Raw genomic sequence first — 7,745 nt, forward strand, 5'->3', positions numbered from 1 at the left:
CAGCCTATGCTTGATACTATTGGAGAAACATTAGGAAGATTGCAGTTGCGAACTTGTCTATTCATAACAGGATCTCGGACACCATGCTTGTGGATTTGCCATGAAACTGTACTTATTCTAGTTGTTGACTAGGCTATAGGGCCCTGCCGCGGTATCAATTTAGCCCCATCTTACTCCTCCCCTCACTGTTGAAGCCCTTGCATCGACATGGAGTACTCAGACTGCACCTCCCTGAACCATAAGGAAGAGTTGGCGTCCATGGTTAACGAAGGATATGCGCTATTGGGTAACTTCAATTGGGCCGACCAGCTTCCCTTCAGTGCGTAAGAATGCACACACTTCTGTCAGAATCCTTTCTATTCGTTTAGCTGAACAAACTACAAAAACCAACCTACACACTCTTCTTCACCACTTCCTCACACCAAACCTGCTCCAAGCAGGGACTAATGTTGCACGCAGCTCTTGTTAAAAACTTGAAGAAGACCAAAATAAAAAAAGCCTTAAAGAGGCTTTGATGCTGGGAGCCTGGGATGATGGATGCAACTGAAGTTATCAACCATGGAGATAGAGTCATCTACGACATCAATCTTCATAGACTTGATCACTTTTTTTGGGACATGCAAACCAAATTCTAGGATGCACATTCGACTGATGAGTGGATGTAAATCACACAAGCAATACATTGGTGGAAAAAGTTGCACTGTTTTTAAAAGGACAACTCGATATTGTATTGGTAGTTTAGTGTTTTTTTTTAAAATTTTACATAAGAATACGGCATTGAGATTTCTGGTTGTACATTTTTTGATCCAATGTCATTTTAGTTTTTTAAGTTAGCTTTGGGTTTTCAAAAATGCGATATTATCATATATCGTACTTGGTGATGAATTAAGATTTTACTTCTAAGGAACCCTTGAACCAGATTTTTAATATTATATTTGTATAATGACTTCCCACTTTTACCTTAAAAAAACATCACAGTTTAATTCATTTGAGTTTGGGCCTCTGATTTAGAATGTGCTCCAATTGAATTAAGTGATTAGACACGAGTAGCAGCAGAGTGCGGCGCTCAATTAAAAAACAACATACACATGCTCTCACATATTCAAACACTTCAACAGCTATGACTTGAAATTGTGAAAGCGAAAACCGAAGTTTTAGCTTCTAATTACGATAATCTGTCTATTCAAATAATTTTGTGTGGGGAGGATAATGGGAAATCAGCTCTAAACAGGGAATCGTTACACACGAACAAAAGTGAAAGACAATTCTATCGACGACTCGTTCAACACGTTTCATAAGACGCCAAGATAGAAGTCAAGGAATATTTAATGTCAAAACTTGGTTACCCTACCTATGTTCTTGTAAGGCCAGAATTGTTGGAATTTAATGCAATGGCCGTTTGTCGCTAGAGCCAAATGCCCACCTACTACCTGACGGACTCCAGAACAGACAGAAACAATAATTGTAGTGGGTGAGTTTTTGAAATCAGGAAAGAGAGGGAAAAATATGACAAAAAGGAATGTTTTAGATTCATTCAACTGATTCAGCAGATCAGAAGTTTAGCATACAGTTGCAGAGCAGAGAAAGAACAAAGAAGTTGATCAGTAGATCAATCGTTGCAGAGACAGAAGGAAGTTTGTGTCGTGTTTCTAGTTGCACATGTTTCCTCTGTTCATTCTGTAAGTTCTCTATTGTTGGATTTGTCCCATTGAAGCAGTGATTGCTCCAAGCACCATTGTATGCAGCCATTAGAGCTGCAAGTTTAAGGTTTTGACGTATTGAAGTTGTTCAAGCTCTAGGGTTATTTTAGGGTTTTCTAGTTGAAGCTTAATGCTCTTAGATTTTGTAATGTTTTAATTCAAAGTTGAATAGAAAGCAAGCAAGCATACTTGAATCCATTGTTCTTCTTCTATTCATTGCATTTGAGAAGTTTGTTTAGAAGCTTCAAGCTTTGGCTTTTTCATTTTAATGGTGGAAACATTCATGTTGAAATTTTTCTAAGTTATAACTTTTTCCAGTTTGAGCTGAGCTCACTCGGCATCCACTGGTTCCGAGCATTGCCCTTTGTGTGCCGAGCTTACTCGGCTTCTTCTTGTGCCGAACTAACTCAACACCTACTACCTGTCACATGGCCACCTTCACGCGCCGAGCAAATTGCCACTCGGCACCTTCAAGTGCCGAGCAACATTGGCACTTGGGAATAGTTCGTGCCGAGCAAATTTTTAAAATTGTGATTTATTTCTCACAAGAATCTCTTAGTCCTAATTCCTCCAAAACTGCCAAACTACAAGAGTTGAGAGATATACGTGTTCTTACACTTCAAGTAAGTTATATAATCTAGCTACAAAATTGTTTTTCCCCTTGTCTCTGTTGAAGCTTTCAATTCATTCTATTGGGTTTTATATACAGGGATCTCTAGAATATCACAAAGCCCTAGTGAATGCATTTAGACAAGTAGATATCGTCACATCCTCTTTTGCAATTCCTCAACATATGGATCAGCTCAACATCATAAGGGCCATCAAGGAAGTTGGGAATATAAAGGTATTAAGCAATTTTTGAATGCTTGTATTTTCTGCATTCATTTAAGATGCATAGAACAAATATCCTTCTTGTGGAATTAGAGGTTTCTCCCATCCGAGTTTGGCAACGACGTAGATAGGGTGAAAGTTCTCCCTCCCTTTCAGAGTGCATGCGATGATAAAAAGACAATCCGCAGGGCCATTGAACAATCAGGGATTCCTTATTCCTTCATTTCTGCCAACTCTTTTGCAGCTTATTTTATCGATTATTTTGTCCATCCTGGGCGTAATACTCAGTTCGATGAAGTTGTTATTTATGGCGATGGACTTACAAAAGATACATGATATCAATTGGGTTTCAATTAGTACAAAATGTGAAAGGAATCACTAAGGCATAACATAAAATATCAATTTGTCCATAATTATATCCATAATTATAATATAATTAGGTTGTATTTAATGCAGTGGAAAATAAAGTTGACCGGTCATTTGAATGTTTTGCAGCGGTTTGGAATTTAGAGGACGACGTTACAGCTTTTACTATTATGGTTGTAAACGACCCAAGAACAGAAAACAGGCTTGTGATTTACAGGTCGCCAGGGAACATAATTTGCCAAAGTGAGCTTGTCTCGCTGTGGGAAAGCAAAATAGGGACCAGTTTTAAAAGAGTTTACTTGTCAGAATCTGAGATGATCAATCTCTCACATAGTAACTTTCTTATCTCTTTCACCATCTGAGTTTTTTTCATCTATCATGCTTAATCCTCATTATTACTGACATAACACAATACTTGATTGCAGTTCTGCCTCATCCTGATAACATTCCAGTTTGTGTTCTGCATAACATATTTGTGAAAGGCGACCAAACGAACTTCGAATTAGGAGAAGAGGATCTTGAGGTTTCAACGCTCTATCCAGACTACAAATACACTCCCATTGACGCCTTCCTTGACGCATCAATCACTGCTCCCCGCGAGACAAAGCTTACTTCCTTTGCCTGAATCTATAATTGTTATTAACAAGTACACTTGTTTGAACATTGTATTTACCTGTTATGTGGAGGCAAGAAATCTTACTAGACTCCAGAGGCCCACTGTTCTTTTGGCGACCTTAGCAGAAAACTCCAGTATAAATGTCACTTTTATCCAATTGAGTACTATCTATATTGTCTAGACCAGTTATTTTTGTTTATATCATTTGGCGGATAGATGTTCCCTCCACGGGAAAAACGTTTTAAAGGAATAAGATGTTTTCCCAAAGATGATAGTGTAAGGAAAATAATAATAATAATAATAATAATATTTATGATGATGATGTAAGACCTATTGTTATTGCTACATTCTCGAGACATCACAAATTTATATTTGATTTTTATATAATTTTAAAATTAAATAAATTTATTAAAATTTATTTAATTATATACATAGTTTGGGAATAATTTATTTTGTTCTTTTAAGTCTAATTAATTAAATAAACTTAGTTAATTAAGTTTAACTTTGAGATTATTAAATTAATTTAAAATTTGATAAGATGGGTTAACTCTTCTTAACATAAAGTTCATCAATATTAAATTAGTTTAAAATTTGATAAGATGGGTTAATCTCTTCTTAACATAAAGTTCATTAATATTAAATTAATTACTTTGTGTTACAATCCTAAATATTCAAGTTTAACTCTTTAATCAAGACAATGACCATGCACCTTCTTACATGTGTTCTCAGTCCCTCTCTTTAGTTACACACTAGGTTGACTTGAACAAGTTTTAAATGTGCACCACATTCCAAAAAATTCCCTATGTTTGAATTATACATTCATATTACCTTAACTACATTATTTGTAAGTTGAACTAGAGATCCAAAAATCAAAAATATCAATTACAATATTATAAATTATTGTTGATCAATGAAGAAAATTTGAAAACTATTGCATAATATGAAAATTCTTAATGATGTTGTTGATGGTAGTATTTATGAATATTATTTAATGTTCATTTACTTTATAAAGGAATAATTGTGTAAATTTTCATTCAATGAATAAGGTATGTGGAAAAACATAAAATTAAAAGTGCAAGTGAAATTTGTTAATTCAATGCTTAGAATGACTTTGAAATTAGTACGAATAAAAAATAAATGAAAAAAGAATATAATCAATAAGAATTATTAACTCTTTTCAATATTTGGAAGGAGTAACTCTTCTAAGAAACATCCAGTTCTCTAAGAAATGAGCTCCTAAAAAATTCTAGAGAAGATATACAATTAGCATTAATATATTTATTTATCTTATAATAATAATAAAATAAAAGTGTAATATACATTTATTATTAAGAAAATATTAAGTGAGATGATATATGAGATATTGAGCTAAGTCCAAGAGACAAAAAAAGAATTAGCTATTTACTCTAAACAATTTGAATCATATTTTATTGAAAAATTAAAAAGAAAATATCTATAAACTATAAGATATTAATAGTAATTTAGGATAGAAAATCTATCTTAATGAGAAAACTTCAACCACTCATTGTTTTGCACATTCATCTTAGTTTTTCTAAATTCTCCCCTTAAGACATGAGCACATGGATCAATTGAAAATCAATCTCTACCTTTACTCTTTCTATTTCCTCTTAATCTATGACTATTCGCTCATTTATGAATTCTTTAAAAAGATGATTGCTCCTTAATCTCTCTTGCATTCTTACTTTGTGTTATTGTTATTTTGTCACTTTGACATTTGATTTGTTGGGCTTCTTTCATCATCATTGATCTTAGCTTTTTTATTTCCTTTTTTTATATTTAGCATAGAGAATCTATCTTAATTAGAATAGAATAGTAATCCATCATTCATGTTGGATAATCTTTTACTTATATTCTTTCATTTCATTTAGCTAATTCTTTTCTTACTTTTCCATATATTCATCAAGATATCTTGATGGTTGTAGAACTCATTAATTGTCATCCTTTTTAAACTTCCATTTAATAGTTCACCATGTAGGGATGATCTTTCTTGTTTGTTTCATTTGAGTGTCATTCTCACTGTCCATTAGATCTTTTCATGCTACAACTAGGAAGATTTAAGTCATGATTTGGAGATTCCAATCCATTAGATTTCTCAAATATAAGGTTTGTAGAAATATAAAAACTATGCTCACTTTCATGTGTGTTTTTTTCTCTTTTAATATATGAATGATATTTTAGGAATTTAAGTCATGATTTGGGGATTCCAATCCATTGGATTTCTCAAATATAAGGTTTCTAGAAATATAAAAACTATGCTCACTTTCATGTGTGTGTTTTTCTCTTTTAATATATGAATGATATTTTAGGAATTTATGTGACATGATGACCATCTAAAATATATATGTATTACTAGGATTGGGGAGTAATGAGAAGGGGGTAGTGAATAAATGAAATGTTATTCTTAACATTATTGAACCATAACAATAACCTCACTCCCTAAATTAGTAAAAGAAAATGATGTAGAATAAATAACATGAGCACTATTATAACACCATGATTTATTATTAAGGACAACCTAGTAAAGAGAGAAACCATGGTGGGAATGATACACGCAAATATCCTAGAATACCCCTATCAGGGAACTTGATAGGGGCATTAAATTTGGTATCAGAGCCCTAGGATGGTAAAGTGAGAGCTTTGGGGCTTACTATGTTAGGTAAAAGCTACATTAAGAACATATGTCCCTCTCACTTGGCCCATATATTTTTGAACTTCATGATGCCTTTCAAAACACAAAGGGCTAGAAGGGGTAGAGTAAATAACTTAACCCAAAGATTTGAACATGTAAGCTCTTAAGGAAAGTATGGAGAATCAAATAGAAATGAAGTTAGTGGGAGCCTAGGTGAGGGAAATGAAGAAATAGAAATTTGAAGATTAATGTAACAAATGATTAAAAGGATAGATAAAATGGAACATAGGATAAAATGGGAAGAAGTTAATCAATCTCATACCACATATCATAGGGAACATACATGAAACCATAGAAGAAGAATTGAAGAAGACCATCAAACATTAGTAGCCACCTAGATGAAAGATATACTCAATATAGAAATACCTAAATTCTATGGGAATGAGGGAGGATTCATAGCTACAGATTGGCTATTTGACATAGGAAGATTTGAACATGCACCCTTTACATAGTAATGTAAAAGCCATGTGTGTCATAATGCATTTAAGAAAGAACACGTCTAACTGGTAGTGTTAGGAGGAGGAGAGGTTGTAGATAGGGGTAAATGATATATCTTGGGAATTATTATTAGATTCCTTTAGGGACAGATATCTCTCTGACTAGTTGAGATAGGGTAGAGTAGAATAGTTCCATCTACTTGGATAAAAGAACATGATTGTAAAAGATTATGAAAGGAAAATATATTAACTCAAACCTTTCTCTGCCTACAAATAAGATGGTCCTATGTTAGTACAACACATTAGGAAGGTATGATGACACTCACCTAGACAAGATTACAACCCCTTTACTCAAGCCTTTGCATTGGTGGTCCTTTTTTATCTTTGGATTTTCCTTTGTGTCATACAGTTGTGATTTTGGTTTGGGAAATGCTCCCTACTATTAGGATTAAGCACTAACATAAATAATAATTCCATGCAAATATCACCAATAATAGAAAATAATAATTCACATAGAGGAGAATACAAGACACAATGATTTAATGTGGTTCACCCAATCCCTAGGCTACATCCACCAACAACAAGTCCAATATTATTATTATCCAGTAATTACAATCTGCAATCCCTTATAGCTCAATACAACCACAAGGAGCTACAATATCATCATTCATTATGAAATCCCTAACCCTAAGCCATTTTATAGAAGCTTTTTTTGCTTACAAAATTAGGGCTAGAATAAGTTTTCTAATAGAAAAACAAAATATAGAAGCCAACACCTTTTACAATAGTCAGTCATTTTTGGCTTTGTGGGTGCTACCCTCAAAAAAATCCCATACAAATAATCTAGCGGGAAACTACACTATATAAAATCTCTGAGTCTAATTAGGCTCCATGTCACAATAATCTCAAATTTGGAGACGAATCAAACTCCACAATAATAACATCCCACTTGGAGACCGATCATAGCACTACTAAACTTGTAGCTTCTACTCAAATATCAAACCACCCTAGACTCTATTTATCTTTTATTATATTTAGTCTAGAATACCAACCAAACCCGAAGAGGAGTTCATCTTCTCCCTTGT

At 33.5% G+C, this 7,745-nt stretch overlaps 1 pseudogene; it reads left to right on the forward strand.

The window, feature by feature from the left end:
* The first annotated feature begins 258 nt into the window (after positions 1-258).
* Positions 259-3,530, forward strand: LOC149546631 (isoeugenol synthase 1-like; annotated as a pseudogene).
* Positions 3,531-7,745: the final 4,215 nt, after the last annotated feature.

Source organism: Cupressus sempervirens, chromosome 7 (assembly GCF_028749045.1).
Source record: "Cupressus sempervirens isolate cs-2001-9-10 chromosome 7, ASM2874904v1, whole genome shotgun sequence".
In the NCBI taxonomy this organism is placed as follows: domain Eukaryota; kingdom Viridiplantae; phylum Streptophyta; class Pinopsida; order Cupressales; family Cupressaceae; genus Cupressus; species Cupressus sempervirens.